We start from the raw sequence: 24,937 nt of genomic DNA on the forward strand, positions 1-24,937 counted from the left end.
CCCTGCACCTACAGCAGCGCCCGCGCCCTGCACACGCTCTCGCACCCACTCCTGCTCCCAGAATTCGCACTCGCGCCCTGGCCCTGCACATGCTGCGCTGGCACCAGCACCCGCGGCCATGCGCCTGGGACGAAGCACACAGGGAACCGCTGGCTCCCTGAGCCTGCTTCTCCGCTGCCTCCTGGCGACTCCCTGCACGCCACACACACACAGATACACACACACACACACACACACACACACACGAGACTGCACACAGTGAACCCAGCCCCCTCTCTCCCCTGAAGGCCAGCCTTGACCTGGACCTCAGGAGGGGCCTCAGGTGCACATGGGGGCGGGGGGAGCCCTCCCTCCACAGACTCATTCCTCACACCCCCAGGAGGAGATGCTACAGGACCCCTCCTGCCCGGGTGTCCACCACTCTACACACCGCTCAGTGCAGCCCCCTGGCAGAGCTGCCCAGGAGCCTCCCAGACCAGGCCTGCACCCTGGGGACACTGGGAGTGGGAGATGAAAGGGTGAAGGCTACCCCCTCCCCCATGGTCCTAGCCCCTCCCTCCCTCCCTCCCTCCTCCTAGCACTGGACACTGGGGTGTCTGGAACAGAGGTCCCAGGAACAGACATTGCCAGTTCAGGCAGAGTGTCGAATCAGGGAAACAGTGGCTGCTCCGTCTGCATCTTGGGGTCCTGAGAGCTCTCAGCCCCCCTGCCCAGGTAGGGGCACACATTTTCCCTCTCCCAGGCCTAGTCCACCTGCCTGCTTCCAGCTCGGGCCTGGAAGAAGCGGGTCCATCTTGAAAGTGGCCCAGGAGAGGAGGAGGGGCGAGCGGGGGGGAGGGGCAGGCAAGGCTGGGCCGACCCCATGCCCCACAGAAGAGCCCCTCCCAGGGCCACACCTAGGCTGCCATCCAGAGCCGGGACTTCAGATCCAGTGAAGACAACCCACTGGGCTCAGCAGCCCCATGGTCCTCAGAGAGGAAAGGGCCGGGGTCCATGCTGCGGAGGCCCTGAGGACATGCAGTCTCCAGCAGCAGCCAGCTCCGGATTTGGGCGGTTCAGCAGGCCCTGACAGGAACCACTTGCTGCACCGTGGGCTCCCCAGGCAGAGCGTCTGGGCCTGTCCTGCTCATCTCTCTCACCTTGGTGGCCGGCCCGGGGCTGGTCCCAGAAGCCACAATAAATATTTCCTGGATAAAAGATCTAATGCAGGGATTCCAAGGCAGGAGTGGGTGGTGGGGATGGACCCAGGGCCCCCCCCGACCAGGATGCCTTTGGCACACGGCTGTCAGGCAGGTGAGCAGACCAGGTGGTGACCAGTCCCTGTACTGGGTGGTTCTGCAGACCCAGCCTGCACCCAAGAGACAGCTGGAGGCCAAGGAACACTTGGGGTAAAGGCCGGACCCGGACTGGGGGCAGAGGGGGCCCTGTGGAGGATGTGGCCTTGACCTCTGCAGGGCAGGGCAGAGGGGGAGACCGCCTTCAGGGCTCAGTGCTGGAACCAGAGCACCCCAGGTGCCTCTTCATGGGCAGGCGCCTACCTTTCCTGGGGCAGCCAGGGGAGGACTGGAGGCCCCTCACCCACCAACAGAGGCTTGCTCTTGTGGTTGTGTTCTGCCCCTCAGGAGCCTCTCCCCACACATGCTGGGCCATCTGCAGCGGAAGGAGAAGGAGACAGTCCCACACAGTAGAATACAATTGGCAAGCAAACAAAACAAAATTGCACCCCCCAGTAAACCAGGCTCTGTCCAGGCTACAAGCAGACCCTGTGCGCTGACAGGGTCACACGTGCTCCTTCCAGTGTGAGGCCACGCAATGATCAAGTGGCATTAAAATCACCATGACAGCAGACACTGATTTGCTTATATGCATTCTACATGTATTATCTCATTTAATTCTCAAACAGTCCTAGGAGACATATACTATTATGATCCCCACATTAGTAGGGGGGACAGCGGAGAGACAGAGAGGTGAAGCAACTTGCCCAATGTCACACAGCCAAGAAGTGGCTGGGACTCAAACCTTACTGCCCCATTAAGCCTCTTATTTTCACACACACACATACAAACACAAAGACACGCTCACACACATACACACACAATACACACACATACACAACCCACACTCACATACACTCATATACCGTACACATACGCACACACACTCATACACTCGCACACTCACATACACACACATATATACACTCAATGCACACTCACACACATGCACGGCGTCCTACAGGCCTGGGCAAGGACACAGCACTCTGGGTGTCTGTTTTGAGGTCCCTTCCCCCGGGTGGGGAGACTGCCCAGGATCAAGTTTACATGAGGTCAGGGTCACTAAAAGGGCGTGATCTGAGGCCGCTGTTCTACTCCTGTTAGCTCCTGAGGTCAACAGGGCAGCCCCTCCTCTGGGCTGGAACATTAAAGGCATGACACCGAGTGACCCTGAGGAGAGCAGGGAGGGCAGGGTGATCAGGGCACCACAGTGAGGAATGACTGAGTTACCAAAGGGACCCAGAGGGTCCCTGCCTATACAGCCCAACCCCTCAACTCCACTCACAGGACAACCCACTCCCCACCTCCAGACCCAGAGGGTTCCTCCCCAGAAGAGTGGAAAAGCTGGAAGGGAGAAGGGCTACCAGCCATGATGCTTTCTGGAGTTCCAGACCCCAGAAGCCCTCTCATCTGGCTTTGGCCTCTCACCCCTCTTGCAAGAAGGGCCCTCTTCTACCCGCACCTCCACGTCATCTCCACCTCCCACCTTATCCTTTCTAGCTGGTTTTCGTCAGTGAGGAGGGCTTTCTCTCCCAGGTGGCAGCTGGGATGGATGTGGGGAATATCAGTTCTGGGAGGTTATTGTTAGGACGGTCACCATGGCAGCAAGCATCACATCTGCAGAGCCAAAAGTGCTGCACATGGGGCTCATTCTCACAGGAAAGCCACGGCCTCCCCTATCCCCCTTGCCTCCAGGGGTTGCTGTCATGGGAGGGATGTCACTGCCACCACCTCTCCCAGTCCTAGCCATCTGCCTGGAAGAGCAGGCTGCCGTACCCCAGAGCAGGAAGACCCTAGTTCATCAATCTCCAATCACCTGGCCCTGACATGGCAGCCCATGCAGGACACTATGGCAGGCATGTGGGGAGATGATGGTAGTAGTGGTGGGGATGGTGATGATGGTGATGGTGATGATGGTGATGATAGTTGTGGGGATGGTGATGGTAGCAGTGATGGTGGCGATGGTGACTGATGGTGGTGATGTTGGTGATGGTGATAATGATGGTGATGATGGTGGTGATGGTGATGGAGGCAGTAGTAGTGATGATGAATGATGGTGGTGATGGTGGTGGTGGTGGTGATGGCGGTCATTGTGGTAATGATGGTGATGGTGGTGGTGATGATGATGATGAAGGCCATAGCTACAAGTTACAATGTACTCACTACACTATGGAAACTCTTCTAAAGGTCCAACATCCACCACTTCATATACACTTACGGCAACCTTGCAAGATAGGGACTATCATTAGCCTCCTTTTACAAATGAGGAAACCAAGGCACAGATCTGTAACAGGGCTGAGATCACACAGCTAATCTATGGCAAAAATCAGTACTGGCTTCCAAAGTCGCCTGACTTTATAGTTGGTGCCCTCAATCACTACACTCTGCTCAAGGGTGACTACTGGCCTCGTGCATGAAGTGAATGTGTGCCGACTGTGTCCAGCTCTGCCCAGGCACTGTGTCACACCAGGGAACAAGATGGGCAAGGTTGCCACCTTCACAGGGCTTACACCCAATACCAACAAGGAACAAACAAGAAAACATTGGGTAGTGATATTTGCTCTACCCAGATTTAAAGCAAAGAGGGTGACAGGGTGACAACTTCAGAGTGGGTGCCCAGGAAAGTCCTCTCTGAGGAGGTGACATCATTTAAGCTGAGATCTGAATGGCAGAGAGACACTAAGATAGGGGGAAAGGGCATCTCAGGCAGAAAAAACAGCCATGCAACGGCCCTGTGGCCAGAACCAGCTGGTGTGTTTAAGGAATGAAGAGGACGGAGGAGAGAGTGCCTGCAAAGGCACCACCACATCTGTCATTTGTTCATCTGTACATTCTGCTTGGTACCTGAGTCCTCCAAGGGAGTCTGAGCCACCTGAATGACTAACAAACAGAGTAATAAAGCTAACCAGTAGGACATGGGCAGTGTCCCCTGGCCTGTCCAAGGGCTCAGCCCACGGACATGAGGGCGCAAACCCTCCAGCCCTCCTCCTTTCTCTCCAGACATCCAAGCACAAGGTAGACAGCACGGTCCGTCTGGGAGATTCACACTCAGGGTGCAGGGACCCCTGCTGAGCCAACCCCAGGCCTCTGGCTGGCCGATGCTCCCTCCCACATGCTCACACAGGCGTTTCCATCAACCAGGGCTGCTCAGGCCAGCGGGGCAGGCAGCATGACACCAGGGTCCCACATGGCCAGGAGGGGCCAGGGAGCCATGCCCAGCTTGTATCTCCCTCGCCACGGACACAGGAAATGTCATATGGAAACTGCCTCCTGACATGAGTCAGGAGACCCTGCACTCAGGTCCCTCCTGTGCTCACCTGCCCGCCCTCCACCAACATGCTTGAAGCGTATGCTGAAGTGGCTGCAGGCCTGGGATCCCCAGCACCAATACAGAGGACCTGTGTACAACAGCTAGGGGCTGCCTTGAAACAGACGTTTGTTCCCTTCTCCCCAGGCACCCAGAGGTGGCACCCCTGGTGATCACATGGCTGCTTGGCTCCATGTAGCCTTCAGGGACCCAGCTGCCTACGGCTCTGCTCCACCACTAGGGGCAGGCCCTCTTCCCGGGACCCCAACATGGAGACCCAACCATCAAATCCGTGTTCCTAGTGGCCAGATAGCAAAAGGGAGGATGGACAGAGTGCCCTTGTCAGCTTTGGCCACATGACCCTCCCCATGATGACCCGTTGGCCAGAATCTATCACACGACTTCACTTAGCTGCAAAGGATGCTGGGGAAAAGGTCTTGACCCAGCTAAAATGTGGGGATCTGTCACTGTAGAAGAGGGGAGAAGGCATCTTGGAGGGGGGACAAGCGGTGGTCCCTGCCACCTTACCCGTGAGCATAGCCCACCAGTTCTCCAGGTGTCAGTCCTAAGGAGCCAATGTCTGCAGAGCCCACTGCTACAGAAAGAGCAAGGGCCTGAGTACACACCAGCTCGGGGATCTAATTCTGATCCCAATTGGGAGTCTCTGCTTTGTGACAGGAGCTAATACCTAATAGCTGTTAGGATTTGCTATTGTTAACAGACGCAAAGCACTATAAAGGAAAATGGGCAGAAATTAGAGACGGCCACTTTGGAGAGCTGTTCGGCCATTTCTTACAAAGCTAAACAAATACCTTCCCTGTGACCCACTAATTCCACTCAGGTATTTACGCAAAAGAAAAAAATTGTATGTCAAAAGAAAAACAACGGAATTTGTACAGCAATGTTTATAGCAGTTCTATTCATAATAGCTGAAACTGGAAGCAACGTAAATGTCCACACATGGGAGGGCAGGGTAAACAAATCAGTGTATGTAAATAAGAACAACTACTGATACACTTGACAACATGGGTGAATCTCTTGGAACTAAAGTTGAACAAAAGAATCCAGACACAAAGAACACATACTGCAGGATACAATTTCTACAAAATTCTAGAACTAATCCATGGTTATAAAAATCAGAAAAGCAGCTGCACTGCTCAGGCAATGTGGGGATTGACTCCCAGCAGCCCGAGGGAAGTCCCTGGGGTGGTAGAACTGGTCTGTATTTCTTTGTGATTATACAAGTGTATATACATTGTCAAAAATGTAGCAAACTGTACACTTAAAATCAGTGCATTTTTATGTGAATGTAATTTACATGTGTGACATGTCATTATGTATGTAAATTACCCCTAAAAGTTTTTTAGCTTTATAATAGTATTGATTGATTATTTTTATTGAAGTATAGTTGATTTACAATATTGTGTTAGTTTCAGGTGTACAGCAAAGTGATTTAGTTTTATATATATATATATATATACACAGAGATATATATTATGTATGTATGTATTTTTTCAGATTTTTTTCCCTTATAGCTTATTACAAAATATTGAGCATAGTTCTCTGTGCTATACTGTATAGGTCCTTGTTGGTTATCTGATATATATATACAATAGTGTGTTTATGTTAATCCCAAACTCCTAATTTATCTCTCCCCACTTTCCTCTTTGGTAACCATGAAATTACACAAAATGTTGGTAACACGTGTGGAGAATCATGTTCTTCTAGTCACATGGAACAGTCCCAGCGATTGGCCAAGTAGCAGACAAAGGAGGGTCTCAAAAATTTCTACAAAAGCAGGAATCAGTGACAACAGCGCAATAACATTAAAAATAAATAACTACAGGAAGCCAATTACATCCACTCAGCAGGAAATTTAAATTAGAAACTACAGAAACTACAAAAATGAAACTTATAAACGGACACAAGTGACCACCATGCCTCACACGCTGTGAGATGCAGCCAAGCAGTGTTCAGGGGAGATAAGCCAGCTTGACTTACTAGAAAACAAGCGAGATTGAGAATAAACTAAGATTTACAGCTGAAGACACTGGAAAAGAATGACAACCTCAAGAAAGGTAAAGGGAGGAGTCTGATAATGCCAAACAGAAACTAGTGAAATAAAAAACAACCAGTAGGGGGCTTCCCTGGTGGCGCAGTGGTTGAGAGTCCGCCTGCCAATGCAGGGATAGTAAAACTAACCAGTAATACCAAAAGCTGGGTCTTTGAAAAAATTTTTCATAGTAAAATAGACAAATTTTTGATGTCTGGTCAATAACAAAAATAAGTCCAAAAAGGTTAAAATGGGGGACAAAAATGAAATAAAGAGATAAAGGTTACAAAAGAACACTATGCACAGAACTTCACCAATAAATTGGAAAAACGTAGTTGAAATGGAAAATTTTCTACGAAAATACAAATGACTCATAGAGACTCAAAAAAAAGTAAAATACCATAGAAGAAATGCAAAAACTATGGTGAACTTTGCACAATAAGAATGTTTTCACTTATTATATTTGTACTATTTTTAAAAGTCAATGAGAATATGAAAAAAAAAAAAAAAAAAGGTAAGTAAACAAACCCAACAGCCCTGACCAGGAAATGACCAGGGCCCAGGGCACCTGACAGCCTCTGCCCAGGTGCACGAGGAGCTTGTTCTAAATTTAAAGGACTAAAACATCAGGAAGTACTGGGTGCTCCTTCCTTTAGTTTTTGTTTGGTTTGTTTATGCCCATGAACCTGGAAGGGGCTGCATTCCTGCCCCTGGTGCCTTTTTGTCCACTTGCCAGGCGACCGTCCATAGCGAGGGTCTACGTGGCGCAGGTGGGACGCGCCGGGAAGCAAGGAGGGTTTGGAAGGATGCACTCACGGGGCACCGGTTATTCAGGGTTTGGGAGGAAAGAAGGATTTGTAATAAAGACATGCATAGCAGTGCTATTTATAACCCAAAACTGGAAGCAACCCAAATCACCCCCAACTGGGACTGGCCTGGCAGATACGCGGAGGAGGGGATGGAGATGCCGGGCCACGTGACACGTGGGGAGGCAGAGCTCCGTGGAGACAAGAGCCTCGTGCGTGGGGGGAGCCAAATATAATGCAGTTTGCACACAGCCACCGTAATTATGGGGCACTGCAGGCATGCGCTCCCTCAGAGGTGTCAGGCCACGGCCAGGCGGCCAACAGCCAGGGTGACTCAAGTGCTAGTGTAGCCGTGGCCCTCCGTATGCGGGCACATGGTCACCTCTTTGCGAATGAGGACACTGGGCTCTGAGCTGTAGGGTCGACAGCAGTAAGGGTTGGGGGCAGCCCAGCCCTCCCAAGGCGTAGGGGCAAGTGATCCAGCCGGTCGTGCAGCGCCACCCGGAAAGGGTCCAAATGATGGAAACAGAACTTTAAGATCACAGGCCTTAGCCCCAGGGAAGCAACGCCTACCTCTGAGCGTGCTGCCTCCTCGCACACCCCGGAAACGTGGGTCTCGGGTAGCAGAGGGGAGGTAACACTTTAAACTCTCCCCAGAGGGCCACGTTCCCTCATCCTGCCAGGACTCCCCCCAGCCCTCTTCTGAGGTGCCCCCAACCCCCGTGTGCAGGGTCTCCTGCTCTGGCAGTCATCACATAGGGGTCTCCCAGGTTTCTGGGCTCCCTCCACCCAGGGGTCCTGAGGACAGTGGGTGGAAGAGGGGGCGGGTAGACTCTGCCAGGAGGCCAGCAGAGTGTACTGGGCTCACTCCTGCCCAGGCCCCAGCCCAGGGTGCCTTGGCCTCCACCAGCTGCTGCCTGCACCTGGCCTTCCTGGTGGATCAGAAGCTTCACACCATGGACACAGCCCTCCTGCCCCTTCCCCGGTCCCTGACCCTCCTGCACGGCATGCCCCCAGGCCTGGCAGGCCACTAGGGTTTGAGGGCTCTCATATAGGACAGTCACAAGAGGAGGAGGCTCCTTCTCCTTCAGAAAGGTGACTACAGAAGCCCTCTCCATACAGCTGGAAGGCAGGACCTCAGCTGGGGTCTCAGCAGACTGGCTGGTGGGCCTGGACCCTCATAGCAGTCAGTGTGCACAGGCTCCAAAGCAGCCCCGACTGCGGTCGGTTCCCAGGCAGGTTGCCCCTCACACCACCACAGCTCCCTTGCTCCTACCTGGCTGAGTCTCTATCAAAGTGGCTGGTGCCCAGGGCTTTCTGCCCAGGGTTCTGCAGGGCGGCCATGTTGACTCTGGTCCTACCCTAGGACCCAGGGTCTCCTGAACCCTCCTCAGCTTCCCCTTTCTCTCAACTCCCAAGAGAAGCTGCTAGGGGCCACACTGTGGAAACTGCACTTCTCACCTTCTTCATGGTGTTGACGTTAACAATCTTAATAACAGCTACCATTATTGGCAGGGGGCTAGAAGGTACCCATCTGGCATCAGGACTTGGCGGCCATTGCAAGGGAGAAGTGAGTAGGGGTGGGGGTGGGGGCAGGGCTGCATGACCACTCCTGCTGAGGGGGCAGGGTTGGGGGAAGACACAAGAGAGGAGCAGCTTTGGGCTAAAGGCATTAAGTTCCACTCAGCGCCTCCTGGCACCACCACCTGCAGCATCAGGTGAAGATGGACCTGCAGGCCAGAGCAAAGATGGAATCTGAAGGTACAGACCAGGGAATCATCAGGAGGACGAGGGTGGGAGCCATAGTGAACGTCGCCAGGAAGAGAGTAAAAGGCTAATTGTGGGTCTCTGGGGGAAGCCTGCATTGAGCAGACGGTCTGAGGAAGGGTTGATCAAAGAGATCAGATGGAGAAAGCTGAGGGTGAGAGAACTAGGAGAGGAAAGAGTCCTGGAAGCCAGAGTTGAGAAGTGTCCAGGCAGAGAACACTGGTGGTGGGTCCAGTGGCTGGGGCACAGTGTCTCAAGGAGGGTGTGGGGGCAGGGGGTGGAGACAAGTGCCACCTTCTCCATCAAAAAGCTTACTTGTGACTTCCATGTCTAGACACTGTGGATGAGCTGGGACCAGAATAACCTTTCCACCAGAGATAACCATAAAACTGGATGAAATGTATGAGACAACTGTCTGCAGGCCATAGGTGACAGACAGGCCAGACTTGAATCCCTGAGAGAAGGACAACTTACAATCACTCAGCTCTGTGGCACAGAGGTCACATGGACCTGCTGAGGTAAAGACCAGATCGGGCAGAGAAGCAGTGGGAGTATGTGGGACAGGATGCCAGAGAAGAGGGAGCTGTGTGCAGGTCCCCAGAACTCCATGTGGGGACCTGCAAGTCCTTGGCCAAGAGTCAGTCTGTGCATATAGGCTGGGCAGGATCGGGTCATGCTAAATTAGAGGGCCTTGGGAAACACCCTGGATTTTCCAGGATCTGCAACAACAAAGCACAAAACCAAGGTCATCAGCCAGTGACTGAACTGCCTACAAAGCAGGAGTCAAAATTCTTCAGAGGAAATTAACAGAATGTTGAGTTTTACAACATATTAGTCATAATGTCCAACAGTCAATTATAAAATAATCACTATGTATACAAAGGAACAGGAAATATGATCCCCAGGAAAGAAAAAAGCAATCTACAAAAGCTGAAAAACTGGACACAAAATGACCCAGATGTTGAACTTAGAGACTTTAAGGCAGCTATTATAACTGTGTTCAAAGAATTAAAGAAAGATATGGTCTTAATCAGTGAATGGATTGGAAATTTCAGTCCCCAAGTGGAAAATGTATATAAAGATAGATCAATGGAAATTATCTAATCTGAAGATTAGAGAGTAAAAAGGCTGAAGGAAAATGAATAGTGCCTCAGAGACTTGTGGAACAATATAAAATGATCCCACACACGTATAATTGGAGTTTCAAAGCAAAGAGTGTGAAATTGAGGCAGAATGAATGAAAACACAATGGTCAAAAACTTCCCAAATTTGATGAAAAACATCAATTTACATATCCAATAATCTCAACAAACCCCAATCAGGATAAATAATCTCAACAAACCCCAATTTTCATAAATTGATGAAAAACATCAATTTACATATCCAATAATCTCAACAAACCCCAATCAGGATAAATATAATAAGAACCACACTCAGACAGACAAAGTTCTGAAAACCAAAGAGAATTCTGAAAGCAGCCAGAGAAAAAAGACACGTTGCTTACATGGGAATGATTATAAGAATTATAACAGGCTTCTCACCAGAAACAATGGAAGCCAGACAACAATGAAATGACATCATCAAAGTGCTGTAAGAAAAAAGCTATCAACCCCCCCAAATTCTTATCCAGTAAAAATGTCCTTAAACAATAAAAGGTTGAAATAAATTCACATAAACAAAACTAAGAGAGTCCACTGACACAAGACACACACTACAGTTAAGGTAAATGACACCAGGTGGAAACTCAGATCTACAGGAAGGAATGAAGAGCACAGGTGGAGAAACCTGACAGACACAATCTTACCCACACAACAGAAGTGAGCATCACCAGAGTGGAACAAATCGACATTGCAACATTACCTCTGCATCATTTATGAGGAACACAGGGGAAGTAAAACAAACGAGACATTCTACAAAGCAGCAGACCTGAACTCTTCAAAAATTTCAAGGCCCAAAAGGAAGGAAAGACTGGAGAACTGCTCTAGGCAGAAAGAAACTGAACACACACAACAGCTAAATGCAACTCGGGGTCCTGGGCTGAATGCTGAGCCTATAAAGGACATTATTAAGGCCACAGGCAACATTTGCATGGGATTAGATGGTGATATTGGAGCAAGAATAATTTCCTGATTTCAACAGTCGTACTGGGTTGATGTAGGAGAGGACTCTTGTTTTGCACAGGGGCGTGGAGGGATAATGAAGAATCATGCCTATGGCTTATTATCACATGAGTCAGAAAAAATACATAGAGAAACAGATTTATAAGGCAAATGCAGTGATGTGTTAACAATTGGGGCATGTGGTTGAAGAGCATATAGGTGCTCTTTGTACTACTTTGCAACTTTTCTGTAAATTCGAGATTATTTTTAAAAAACATTTAAATAAGAAGCATCTTCATTGGGGCAAAAAGGAGGAAGAGAGGGCAACAGAATGGGTCAAAGTTCAAGAAAGATAATTATTTTAAATAATTATTTTCATTGAGGTATCACATATATACAGAAAAGTGCACAAATCAGAAGTATGTACCCACAAAAAACTTCCACTTTCACCCAGCACCCAGGTTAGGAAACAAAACAATGGCTGCATGCTTCCTATCCTCTCCCAGTTACGACCCCACCCCCACTGTGACAGCCGCTATAGCAACCTTTGCCAACACAGATTAGTATGGACTGTTTGTGAGGTTTCAACAATTGCAGCTGTGAAGCATTTTCTCATTTGTGTCCAGGTTTTCCCCCTCAATACCATGTGATGTCCAAACATGTTTCTGTGTCTAGGACTAGCAACATTTTCATTGCCACACTATCTCCAACCATGCAACTATACCACTGTTCCTGCATCCATTATGCTGCTGTGAACATCCTTGCTCATGTCTCGGTGAACGTGTGTGCATTTCTTTTGGCCAATACCTAGGAGTGAATTTCTGGGTCATTGGGGATGAGTATGTTCACCTTTAATGGACACTGCCAATTCTTCCCACAGTGGTTGTACCAAGTTACATTCCCACCGACACAATATACGAATTTTGGCTGCTCTACAGTCTAGCTAGTAAGAACTGGTGTTGTAAGATTTGGGGCCGTTCAGGTGGGTGCGTGTGACACTGTGATCTTAACTTTCATTTCCCTGATAACCTGAGGGTGAGCACCTTCTCATATGTTTTTGGGCCATTTGGATATCCCTTTTTGTGAAGTGCAGTTCATGTTTTCCCCAATTTTTCTATGGGTTGCTTGTCTTTTTCTTACTGATTTGTAGAAATTCTTGAATATTCTGGATCAGAATCCTTTGTCAGATATATGCATCGGAAATATCTTTTGCCACTCTGTGGCTTGGCTTTTCACCTTCTCGCACATTATTAATAGTATCTTTTGATAAATGTAAGTTCTTAATTTCAGTGTGATTAAACGTATCAATTTTTTCCTCCATGGCATTATGCTTTTTATATCCTATTTAAGAAGTTATTGCCTACCCCCAAGGTCATAAAGATATTCTCCTAGGTCTTTTTCCTACAACTTTATCGTTTCTCCCTCTGAATTAGTTCTACAATCCTTATGAATTAAGAGTGTGTATGTGCATGTGCACGTGTGTCGTGTGTGTGTGTGTGTGTGTGTGTGTAATACAAAGTAAACATCAAGATTTTTTTTCCATACGTGCATTCAATTCACCCAGCAGTAATTCTGGAAAAGACTCTTCTTCCCCCAATTTATAAGCAAGTGTTAATGTTGTCATACATGTGTGGGCCTGTTTCTGGACTCAGTTCAGTTCCATTGGTCTATTTTTTTTTTTTAAGGAGATGTTGGGGGTAGGAGTTTATTAATTAATTAATTTATTTTGCTGTGTTGGGTCTTCGTTTCTGTGCGAGGGCTTTCCCTAATTGTGGCAAGCGGGGGCCACTCTTCATCGCGGTGCGCGGGCCTCTCACTATCGCGGCCTCTCGTTGCGGAGCACAGGCTCCAGACGCGCAGGCTCAGTAGTTGTGGCTCACGGGCCTAGTTGCTCCGCGGCATGCGGGATCCTCCCAGACCAGGGCTCGAACCCGTGTCCCCTGCATTAGCAGGCAGATTCTCAACCACTGTGCCACCAGGGAAGCCCCCCATTGGTCTATTTGTCTATCCTTGACTAAGGCCACCCTGGGTAATTACTGTAGCTTTGCAGTGAGTGATGATGCTGCTGGTACAAGTCCTCCAGCTCCTGTTTCACCAGGAGCTCCATTTCCAGCTGGATTCTGAGTTCCCGGGGGCTGGAGGCCGCGTCAGACTTCTTACTGCGGCCCTTTCCGAGTCTAGGCGGCACCCGATCAGGCAGTTACCAGTTTAATTTGTTTTGATCCAGTCTGTCTTAGTATTTATCTTGGAGTAATTAGTCCCTTTACCTTTAATGTACTTCCTGACATATTTGAGTTTATACCTACTATGTGAATCCTTGTTTTCTATTTATCCCACCTGTTTTATAATCTTTCAATCCTCTCCTTTCTTGCCTCTTTTTTTTTTTTTGGATTTTTTTTTATTATTCCAGTCTCCCATCTATTAGCCTGTTAATTATGCATCCCTTTACTTTAAAAAAAAAATGTATCAAGGTATAGTTGATGTACAGTATTATTTAAGTTTCAGGTGTACAACATAGTGATTCACGCTTATTAAAGGTTATACTTCATTTATAGTTATTATAAAATATTGACTATATTCCCTGTGTTGTAAACATTCCTTTACTATTATTTTACTATTTACTATTTACATGCCTTTATTATTCTTTTCGCGGTTACCCTTGATGACAATATGCATCCTTTACTTGTTAGGGTATTAGGGTCTACCATAAATTAGCACTCTTTCTTTTAACCTCTTCCCAGACCTTAAAACTCTCTATTTCCATTTCCAACCTTCCTAGTTCTTTTGTTTTTATTGTCATGCATTTTATTTTTACATATTTACATAGTCTTTTTCTTTCCCTAAAATTTTTGTTGCCTGGGACCTTCTCTCATTTATTCAGTGATATTCACTGCTTCATGGAAAAGGTAATTATAGTGGAGAACCAAGAAATACATTACTACCTGAATTAATTTATAAACTTTAGCTAAAGCAATATAATTGAAAGCCTGGCTTTCCATGATAAGAGCCAAGCTTTGGGGTAGAGAATAGGTTTCTTTTTCTTTTCTTTCTTTCTTTCTTTTTCTTTCTTCCTTTCTTTCTTTCTTTTTCCTTCCTTCCTTCCTTCCTTTCTCTTTCTTTCTTTTTTCTTCCTTCCTTCCTTCCTTCCTTTTTTAGAGGAGTACAAATAACTCAGTAGGTTGAGTAGGGAATACTAAATGCAGAAAGGGAAGATCAAATACAAAAGCAAAAAAACATAGCAGAATGCAATCATATGGGAAGAGCTACATTGTGTTTCCCCTTTTTGTCTTTGGCACAGCACAAACGAAGGGCTCAAGGTATACTTATTTCTATTTAAAAATTTTTTCTCTTTCCTTTTTTACCACCATCCACCACCTATTTGCTTATTATAGTACTATCAGAATTGTTAACTTGTACTCCCATGGGTTTACGTACATTTTGAACCTCAGAAGGCCTTATTGTTGTTGTTTTATAGAGTCACTATTCATTTAGATTTACCCTTTCCATCTATTACTCTTTATTCCTTCCTCAGTTTCCATCTTTCTACCTGGGATTATCTTTTTGCCCAAAGAACTCCCTGTACTTTTTTTTTTTTAAGTGTAGATATTCTGCCAATGAAGACTCTCATTTTTAAGTTTTTATTTTTCCTAAAATGTCTTCATTTCACCCTCACTTTTGAAGAATATTTTTCCTACCAAATTCTATAGTATTCTAGGTTGGTAGTTATTTTTTCCAGCACTTAAAAATGTTATTTAATGCCTTCTGATTATTCATTTGTGTTGAAAACTCCACTATGTCTGATTGTTACTCCTTTGAAGTTACTTTATGGTTATTTATTTTTACTCTGGTTCCATTGTATTTATCCTGCTTGGGGGGTCATTGAGTATCTTGAATCTGTGGACTGATAGCATTCATTTATTTTTTTTAATTATCAGCCATTATGTCCACTAATATTTCTTCTGCTCCAATATCTTTCTCTTTCTAGGACTCCGGTGTACACATTTTAGAACTTTTCAACAGGTTCCATGTATCTCTTGCATTATTTTCTGTATTTTCCATCTTTGTGCATCAGCCTTGATATTTTCTACTGTCCTATCTTCTACTAATCCTATCAGTCAACTTTCATTAATACTCTATTCTCTCGTGTCCTATCATAAACACATGAATTGTACTGTAAATATCAATTATTGTGTTTTCAGCTCTAAAATGTATATATATATATATTTTTTTCCTCTAGTGAAATTCTTCATCTAATCATCTATTTTTTTTTTTTTAAATATTAATTAATTTATTTATGGCTGTGTTGGCTCTTCGTTTCTGTGCGAGGGCTTTCTCCAGTTGCGGCAAGTGGGGGCCACTCCTCATCGCGGTGCGCGGGCCTCTCACTATCGCGGCCTCTCTTGTTGCGGAGCACAGGCTCCAGATGCGCAGGCTCAGTAATTAGGGCTCACGGGGCTAGTTGCTCCGCGGTATGTGGGATCTTCCCAGACCAGGGCTCGAACCCGTGTCCCCTGCATTGGCAGGCAGATTCGCAACCACTGTGCCACCAGAGAAGCCCTAATCATCTATTTTCTTTAAAATATTAAAAAGTTATTTTAAAGTCTGTCTGATAACTCCAAGATCTGAGTCACCTGAGGTTTCCTTGGTATGTCTATAATTTATAATTGAATGTTGGACACAGTCCATGACAATTGATTGAGGTTCTGGGTTCTTTTACCTTTCCCCATAGAGTGTTCATCTTATCCTCTGGAGGCAGCTAGAGTGTGGGCAGACTATCTTAATCCAAAGTAACAGGAGGCAGGATTTCAGTCTTTATGCCTCCTTCTATCTTTGGTTTGTGGCCATTCCTAGGGTGGAGCCCTCCCCAGGCCCCAACCCAGATCCTAAATTCCAATTTTTGTCTCTTCATAACCATTAGATTGTTGAAAATTCCACTCTTAGCTTCTTAGTCTCTCATTATGTGCATTAAATATATAGGCAAGTGCTTCAGGGGCAACATCTGAGTTTGGGGCTTCCAGCCTCTTGAGTGCTGGCTATTTTGTCAGCGCTATAATTAAAATTTTCTCTGCTTCTCCAGGAACGTGCTGAGAACTCTGCTGGCTTCCCTGCCTCTCAGCTGTAGTAGCCCCATGCTCAGATTCCTAGCCACTCTAAGCCAAGAACTGGTTCACACCTGGAGATGTAAGTGGTGTGCAGAATACGAGCTCACATCTCTCCAATTCTCTTTTCTTTGGAAACTTGGCTTCTCAATTCATGGTTGTCTGCAGCTGTCTGATGCCTTCAAACCAATTTTTTCATCTGGATTTTCTACTTGTTCTCAGTGAGGGCAGTGGTCCAGCCAAGTCCTCCACCACAGCTGGAAGTAGTAACTCGAGGAAGGGATGGCATCAAACTGGAAACTGAACAGGTTTCTCTCTCTCTCTCTCTGTCTCTGTCTCTCGCACACACACACACACACACACACACACACACACAAATGATGACCGCTCCCCCCTAAGGAGCCCTTATCACGTGCCAAACTTGGTGCTATGTACTTACATGTGTTATGTCATTTGATTTTTACAGCAACCTCATAGGATAGGTATTACATCCGGTCCCGTTTTGCAGATGAGGAAACTGAGGCTTAGAGAGGCAAACTAACTTGTCCAGGCAATCTGTCTATCCCCTGGAACCGAAATACATAGAAAAAAAGTTTAAGTTGTTTTTATTGTAATATATATGTAATATAAAAGTTACCACTTCAACCATTTTTAAGTGTACAGTTCAGTGAGATTTAAGTACATTCACTATGTGCAACCATCACTACTATCGCTTTCCAAACTTTTTCATCACTCCAAACAGAAACTCTGTAGCCATTAAGCAGTAACTCCCCATCCCACCACCATCCAGCTGCTGGTAACCTCTAATCTACTTTCTAGCTCTATGAATTTGCCTATTCTAGATATTTCAGATAAATGGAATCACACACAATTTGCCATTTTTTTCATCTGGCTTATTTCCCATAGCATAGCGTTTTCAAGTTTCATTCATGGTGTGGCATGTACAGTAGTCCCTCCTTATCCACAGGGGGAACATTCCAAGCCCCCCAGTGGATGCCCGAAACTGTAGATAGTACTGAACACTATGTATATTGTGTTTTTTCCTATACAGACATACCCATGATCAAGTTTAATTTATAAATTAGGCACAATAAGAGATTGACAACAATAATACAATAAAATAATTATAACAGTATACTGTAATAAAAATTATGTCACTGTGGTCTCTCAAAATATTTTATCGTACTGTAGTAACTCTTCTTCTTCTTGTGATGATGTGACATGAGAAAATGCCTACATGCTGAGACGAAATGAGGTGAACGCAGTAGGCATTGTGATGTAGCATCAGGCTACTATTGACCTTCTGACCATATGTGAGAAGGAGGATCATCTGACTAGAGTGATCCTGGAACATCGAGCCATGATGATGTCAGTGGTTGAATGTCAGGAGCAGACAATGTCAGGGATTGGGGATCTCGGGCAGAATGGCACAAGATTTCATCACACTACACAGAATGGCAGAAATTTAAGACTTATGAATTGTCTAAACTTTTTCCATTTAGTATTTTTGGATCACAGTTGACCCTGGGTAACTGAAACCTTGGAAAGTGAAACCATGGATAAGGGTGAACTGCTGTATCAGAAATTCATTCATTTTTATTTCGTTGTATGGATATACTACATTTTGTTTATCCAATCATCAGTGGATGGACATTTCTGTTCTTTCGCCCTTCTGGCTATTGTGAGTAATGCTGCAGCGATCAATGGTGCACAAGTATCTGTTTGAGTCCCTGTTTTCAGTTCATTTGGGCATATATCTAGGAGTGGAATTGCTTGGTCATATGGTAATCCTATGTTTAAGTTTCTAAGGAACCACCAAATTGTTTTCTACAGAACCTGCACCATTTTACGTTCCCACCAGGAATATGCAAGTGTTCTAATTTCTCCACATGCTCACCAACACTTGTTATTTGCCTTTCTAAAAAACATTATAACCATCCTAGTATGGGTGAAGTGTATCTCATTGTAGTTTTTGCATTTCCCTATTGAGTATTGACATGGAGGATCTTTTCATCTGTTTATTGATTATTTGTATATTTATTTTGAAGAAATGTCTATTGAAGTCCTTTGCCCATATTTTAGTTGATTTGTCTTTTTGTTGTTGAGTTGTAGGAGTTCTTTCTACATTCTGGATATTAAAACCTTATTTTCAGGCTTCCCTGGTGGCGCAGTGGTTGAGAGTCCACCTGCCGATGCAGGGGACACGGGTTCGTGCCCCAGTCCGGTAAGATCCCACATGCTGCGGAGTGCTAGGCCCGTGAGCCGTGGCCGCTGAGCCTGCTCATCTGGAGCCTGTGCTCCACAATGGGAGAGGCCACAACAGTGAGAGGCCCACGTACCGCAAAAAAAAAAAAAAAAAAAAACCACTTTAATTTTAATGAAGTCCACTTTATCTAATTTTCTTTGGTTGGTGGTGCTTTTGGTATAATATTTAAGAAGCCAATATAAAATCCAAAGTTCTGAAGATTTATGTTTTTTCTTCCAAGAGTGTTATGCTTTTAACTCTTATATTTGGGTTGTTAATCCATTTTGAGTTAATTTTTGTGTATGGTGTGAGGTAGGGGTCCAACTTCATCCTATGAAACAGGCAAATTCATAGAGACAGATTAGTGGGTGATTAGGCCTGCGGATGGGGGGGTGGGATTAGTAGTGACTGCTAATGGGTAGGAGGTTTCTCTCTGGGATGATGAAAATAGTCTACATTTAGATAGTGGTGATTGTTGCATAACTCTGTGAATACATTAACAACCACTGAATCGTACACTTTAAAAGGGTGAATTTTATGCTATGTGAATTATACCTCAATAAAGCTGTTATTAAAACAAACAAACAAAAAGAACAGCTGGTTGCCCCTTAGGAGGGGGACAGGACTGGCAGCCCCGCCTCCTGCTTCTAGGAGAGAAAACATGCTGCCCTCCCGTGGCCTCCAGTGGCTGCCGGCCAGACTCTTGCACTGCCAGGGCTGTGTTCTAAATCAAACACGTGGCCCAGGCCCAAGATTCTTTCTCCTCTACAATGTCACATTTTAGGGAGCCCTTCCTGCACTTGGAGGGGCACGGGTGTCAGCATCCTCCCAGGGGCCCTGGAGAGGCAAACTTAGTGGCCTTCCTAGGCAGAGGCTGTTGACAACCGGGTCCAGAAAGGAGAAGGCGGCAGACACGGGGTGAGGACTGTGCCTGACAGACTGTGTATGGGTCCCTGGGCCACCCCTGGCCCCCTCCGTATGACCCAGGCTCTAGGCTGGGAGCAGAGGGCGGGAGCCAGTCTGGTTGGTGCCACTGCTGTGTGGCCCCCAGTGGGCCTCTGCCCGGGAAGCTCGGGTTCCCCACCAGGCCCCAGGGGCCCTGAGCCGTCTCTGACTTCGTGCCTCCCAGCAGAGCAGGGGCCCAGAGGAAGCAGAATGCAGCTGGGTGCGAATGCAGGCTGGGGAAGGCAGCTCCCTGGGGTCCAGTGGCTAGGACTCAGCACTTTCCCTGCTGGGGGCCAGGCCACACAATGTGGCCAAAACCAGCAAACCAACAGACGAACAAAGCAGCCTGGGGAGAGGGTCCTACAATGGTCCCCATGAGGTCCATGAGGCCAGGAAGGAGAAGGACCAGAGCGTAAGCTCCCAGGAGGGCATGGCCCTCCCCCTCCTGGCTCAGAGGCCCTAGAGGCCTGGCTGGCCTGCGGCCCCTGGTCTCAGGCCCTTGCAGCTCCTCAGCAGGACTCAGCAACCACCTGGCCGCTGCAGACCCGCCTTGGCATTTTAATTACAGTCATTAAGATGCCTCCTTTTGCTGTGGCCATGTATCTTCCAGGCCTTTCTGTGCAGAGCACCTCAGCCTCATCTCCTCCACCTGGCTCCTAACCCTCTCCCCTGCCCCTCCAGGGCTCACAGTCCCCTAGGGCTTCTGGTCCCCGTGTCCTCAGCTGGAGGGGCTGGGTTCTAGGCCGCACCTCAGGAACCCTGCCCCCAAGGTGCCCAAGGGTGCTCACTGCAGTATCCCCTGCCCCCAGCCCCTCCCCGTTGGGAGCCCCCAGCCCCGTGTGCTGCCTCCACACAGACTCCCCGTGGAGTGGGGACTCCTCCACGGGGCCACTGTCCCTCCACAGTTTGGGTGTGACACACACCCTGTCTGTTGGTCTGTCCCCTCGCAAGGCTATGAGCAAAGCGCCTGCCTCCTTGTGCCCCCTCTAAGACCTGGGCCTGTGTCTGAGTCTAATTCCCAGGAAAAGCTGTTCAGCCAAACTTAGCACAAAATGGCAATTCTGGGGTTGAACTCTACCTAGCAACAAGATTAGCAGCTGATTTTGCAAACTGGTATTTTTATCTCTGGGACTGGAACAGCTGAGAAAAGTGGCCTCCTCCTGCACCACCTGGGGACCCCACGTCCCCACACGCTCCTCCTGGCCCCAGGCCCGGCTCTGCCTTCCCTTCTTGCTTGCAGGGGTCCCTGAGCCCGGGGGGTGGGGACAGGGATCGCAAGAGCCTCCCGCAAGCAATGTCAGCCCCCAGGTCCGTGAGGAGACGCTAGATGGATGCTGAGGCTCCCTAAGCAGCCTGTCTTCCTGTCCTCACTCACTGTCTCCCTTTTCCTTTTCCTCATCCCTCTGTCCCCCCGTCCCAGATAATTTGTACTTTCCACACTGTGCTGTGCTTCGTGCCCCAGCAGACGCGGGGGTGGGGGGGGGTCTGTGGGGCCGGGGTCACAGCAGGCTGGGTAGCTGCAGGATGCTCTGGACCACTTCCTCGCACCCCTCTCCCAGCTCCTCTCTGCCTGCCTTCTCTCCGCCCCTCACAATGATGGGAACCTTCCGGCAGCCTCAAGCCCCAGTGCCATTTGTGTGGGTTGCCATCTGCCAAGCTGTCATCTAGGAGCCATCATGGCTCCTTGTTTTAGAGAGAAAATATTGTGATGGTAAAACCTCCCGGAAATGGACTTCCAGTTCCAGAACAGGATGGATGGCGTGGACTCCCTTTTCCAGTTCCTCCTCCCTGGACATAATCCAGCAGACACCCATTAAAGGATCCTGAAAGCTGGAAAGAAGTCAGGCAGGCTGGGGCCACGGGACTTGAGAATAACATGTTGTATGTCCCGGAATTGCTTTTTATCTCTCACAAACCCAGGGCTGGCGCAGGAGCCTGCAATCTGAATCGCCACTAGGCATCGACAAAACAGGCAGACAACAGGAAAGGCTGCCCTCGGGCCCAAGGATGGGAGAGGGGAGGCCCAACAGAGCTGGTGCTGTGGGCTCCCCCACCAGACACCTAAGGGAGAAAGCGTCATGGAGCCCTGAGTCTCTCCACCTCCAGCCAGTGCCATACAGAGCCCCAGGCCCAGTGGAAGCACGCCGGCCTCGCAGGCCGCGCTGCCATGCAAGAACTCCAAAAACTAAACCTTGGAACCCTAACCCATAAAAGTAGGCCTGAAAGTATACATTAAACCTGAAAAGGGTGACTTCCTGCAAAAATAGAGGAGTTAAATAAGATTAAGACTCATAACATAATAACCAAAATATCCAGGATACAGTTGAAAATCCTTCGTCATAACAAGAACAAGGAAAACCACAATTTGAATGAGAAAAGACAACCGAGGGCAATGCCAAGCTCAACTGGCCGTTGGAAGTATGGGGCAAGATTTTTAGAGCAGCCATCATAAAAATGCTTCAATAAGCAATTACAAACTTTCTTGAAAAAAATGAAGAAATGGAAAGTCTCAGCAAAGAAGTTTTATGTTTCTTTATAAAAAATTTCTCTATAAAGAAAAATATTTTCTACAAAGTAAAAATTGTACCTACAATTTTTGAGTTTTTATCAGAAATGGATGTTGAATCTTGTTAAATGCTTTTTCTGAATCTATTGAGATGATCATATGGTTTTTATCCTTCCTTTTATTAATGTATTACATTGATTTGCAGATGTTGAACCACTTTTGCATCCCTGGAATAAACCCCACTGGACCATGGTATATGATCATTTTAATGGATTGTTGAATTCAATTTGTTAATACTTTGTTAAGAATTTTTGCATCTATGTTCATCAAGGATATTGGCCTGGAATTTTCTTTTCTTGTGGCATCCCTAGCTGGTTCTGGTATCAGGATATTGCTAGCCTCATAAGATGAGTTTGGGAGAGTTCGTTCCTCTTCTGTTTTTTGGAAGAGTTTGAAGAGGACTGGTATCAATTCTTTTTTGAATGTTCAGTAGAATTCACCAGTGAAGCCATCTGGTTCTGGACTTTTGTTTGTTAGGAGATTTTTGATTATGGATTCAATCTCCTTACTAGTAATCAGTCTGTTAAGATTTTCTATTTCATCATGATTAAGTCTTGGTAGGTTGCATGTTGCTAGGAATTTATCCATTTTTTCTAGGTTGTCCAATTTTTTGGTGTATAATTGTTTATTCCTCTTTCACTTCTGATTTTATTTATTTATTTTATGTATTCTGCTTGTCTTGGTAAGTCTAGCTAAAGGTCTGGCAATTTTATCTTTTCAAAGAACCAGATCTTAGTTTCATCGATCTTTTCTATTGTCTCTTTGGTCTCTATTTCACTTATTTCTACTCTAATCTTTGTTATTTCCTTCCTTCTACAAACTTTCAACTTTGTTCTTCTTTTTCTTGTTCCTTGAGGTATAAAGTTAGGTTGTTTGAGACTTTTTTTGTTTGTTTCTTGAGATAGACATCTATTGCTATAAACTTCCCTCCTGGCAACACCCAGCTGACCACGGCACTACAGGACTCAGCAGCCAGCGTGGAGCAGTGGAAGAGTCAGTTCTCCCTCTGCCACGATGAGAACGACCAGCTCTGGAACAAGATGTGATGAGCTGGAAGAGCAATGCAGTGAGATAAACAGAGAGAAGGAGAAGACTATCCAGTTGAAGAGAAGAGTTGAGGAGCTGGAATCAGAACTCTGAGGAAAGGAGACGAAGTTGAAAGACCTCCAAAAACAAAGTGAAATCATTCCACAACTCCAGTCAGAGTGTGAATACATCGCTGAGAAACTAGAGGCAGCAGTCAGTCAGAACCTAGAAGACAACGTGTGTTCTCTGAAGACGGACATTGAGAAGAGTAAGTACCGACAGCGCCACCTGAAGGTGGAGCTGAAGAGCTTCTTGGAGGTGCTGGATGGGAAGACTGACGACCTGCACAACTTCCGCAGGGGCCTCTCCATGCTGGGCGCCAACCACTAGGGCCATTTCTGAGTCCCCAGTGTGTGCGTGAGACAGAGTAGCACTACGATGTCCTCCCATTCGCGTTGCTTCTGTAAATGCAGGTGCAGGTTGGCGTGTTTCCAAACCAGGGATGCCGTCCACTCTCTCCTCTCCAGAACAGAAATCTCCCCTCGCTTCTCTGGCCTTGCAAGTTTGCAGACAACTGGACAATTCTGACTCAAGAATCCAGAACTAGGTCTACCTTAAACGTTTATGCAGTCAGGGCAGGGATGTCCATATCTTTCTGAAGGGCTGTTGCAACCATATGAACTGAAAGAGTATTTTCTAATCCAAATATAAATACCCTTTCCACCTCCTGTTTTTGAGTAGCATTCATAGTATTCGAATGTCCATCAAGCCTCAGTGTATGGGGGTGTGGTGACAGCAACTTCCCTCTCAGTATATACAGAGATGCTTTAAAACAACCACTTAGCAGAAACTTGTCCCGAGAAAGAAAACAAGTTTCTGGTGGGTGTGTTTTCTGGCACGGGAATCGCCTATATGCACTCTGCCTGCTTCCACCCGCCCCCAGTTTGTAGGGTTGTGACAACTTTCCTTTTCTTGGTTTTAATTTCTGAGATTACCATGCTGTGTGGACAGCATGCAGTGAGGGTGCATAACACCGTGCCTGGCACAAAGTAGGTGCTTAATAAATATTTGTTTAATTAAATGTATTTTTTAAAAAAACACTTCCCTCTTAGAACTGTTTTTACGGCGGCATCCCATCAGTTTTGGTATGTTACATTTTTGTTTTCATTTGTCTCAAGGTATTTTTTGATTTCTTCTTCAACCCATTGGTTGTTCATTAGCATGTTGTTTAATCTCCACATATTTATGAATTTTCCAGTTTTCTTCGTGTAATTAATTTCTAGTTTCATACCATTGTGGTCAGAAAAGATGCTTATATGATTTCAATTCTCTTAAATCTATTAAGTCTTGCTTTGCAGTCTAACATACAAGCTATCTTGTAAAATGTTCCATGTGCACCTAAGAAGAATGTGTATTCTGTTGCTTTTGGATGGATTGTTCTATAAATATCTGTTAAGTCCATCTGCTCTAACATGTTGTTGAGACCAATGTTTCTTTATTGATTTTCTGTCTGGATGTAAGTGGGGTATTGAAGTCCCCTACAACTATTGTGTTGCTGTCTATTCCCCCCTTTAGGCCTGTTAATATTTACTTTACATATTTAGGTGCTTCCACATTCAGTGCATACATAAATGTTATAGCCCCTTGTTGGACTGACCCCTTTATCATTATGTAATACCCTTCTTTATCTCTCATTACAGTCTTTTATTGTCTGTTTTGTCTGATATAAGTATAGCTATTCCAGCTTTCC

At 46.6% G+C, this 24,937-nt stretch overlaps 1 pseudogene; it reads left to right on the forward strand.

The window, feature by feature from the left end:
- The first annotated feature begins 3,327 nt into the window (after nucleotides 1–3,327).
- LOC112401129 (homer protein homolog 2 pseudogene) lies at nucleotides 3,328–23,577 on the forward strand (annotated as a pseudogene).
- Nucleotides 23,578–24,937: the final 1,360 nt, after the last annotated feature.

The sequence above is a fragment of the Neophocaena asiaeorientalis genome, unplaced genomic scaffold (assembly GCF_003031525.2).
Source record: "Neophocaena asiaeorientalis asiaeorientalis breed wild unplaced genomic scaffold, Neophocaena_asiaeorientalis_V1.1 scaffold137, whole genome shotgun sequence".
Classification (NCBI taxonomy): domain Eukaryota; kingdom Metazoa; phylum Chordata; class Mammalia; order Artiodactyla; family Phocoenidae; genus Neophocaena; species Neophocaena asiaeorientalis.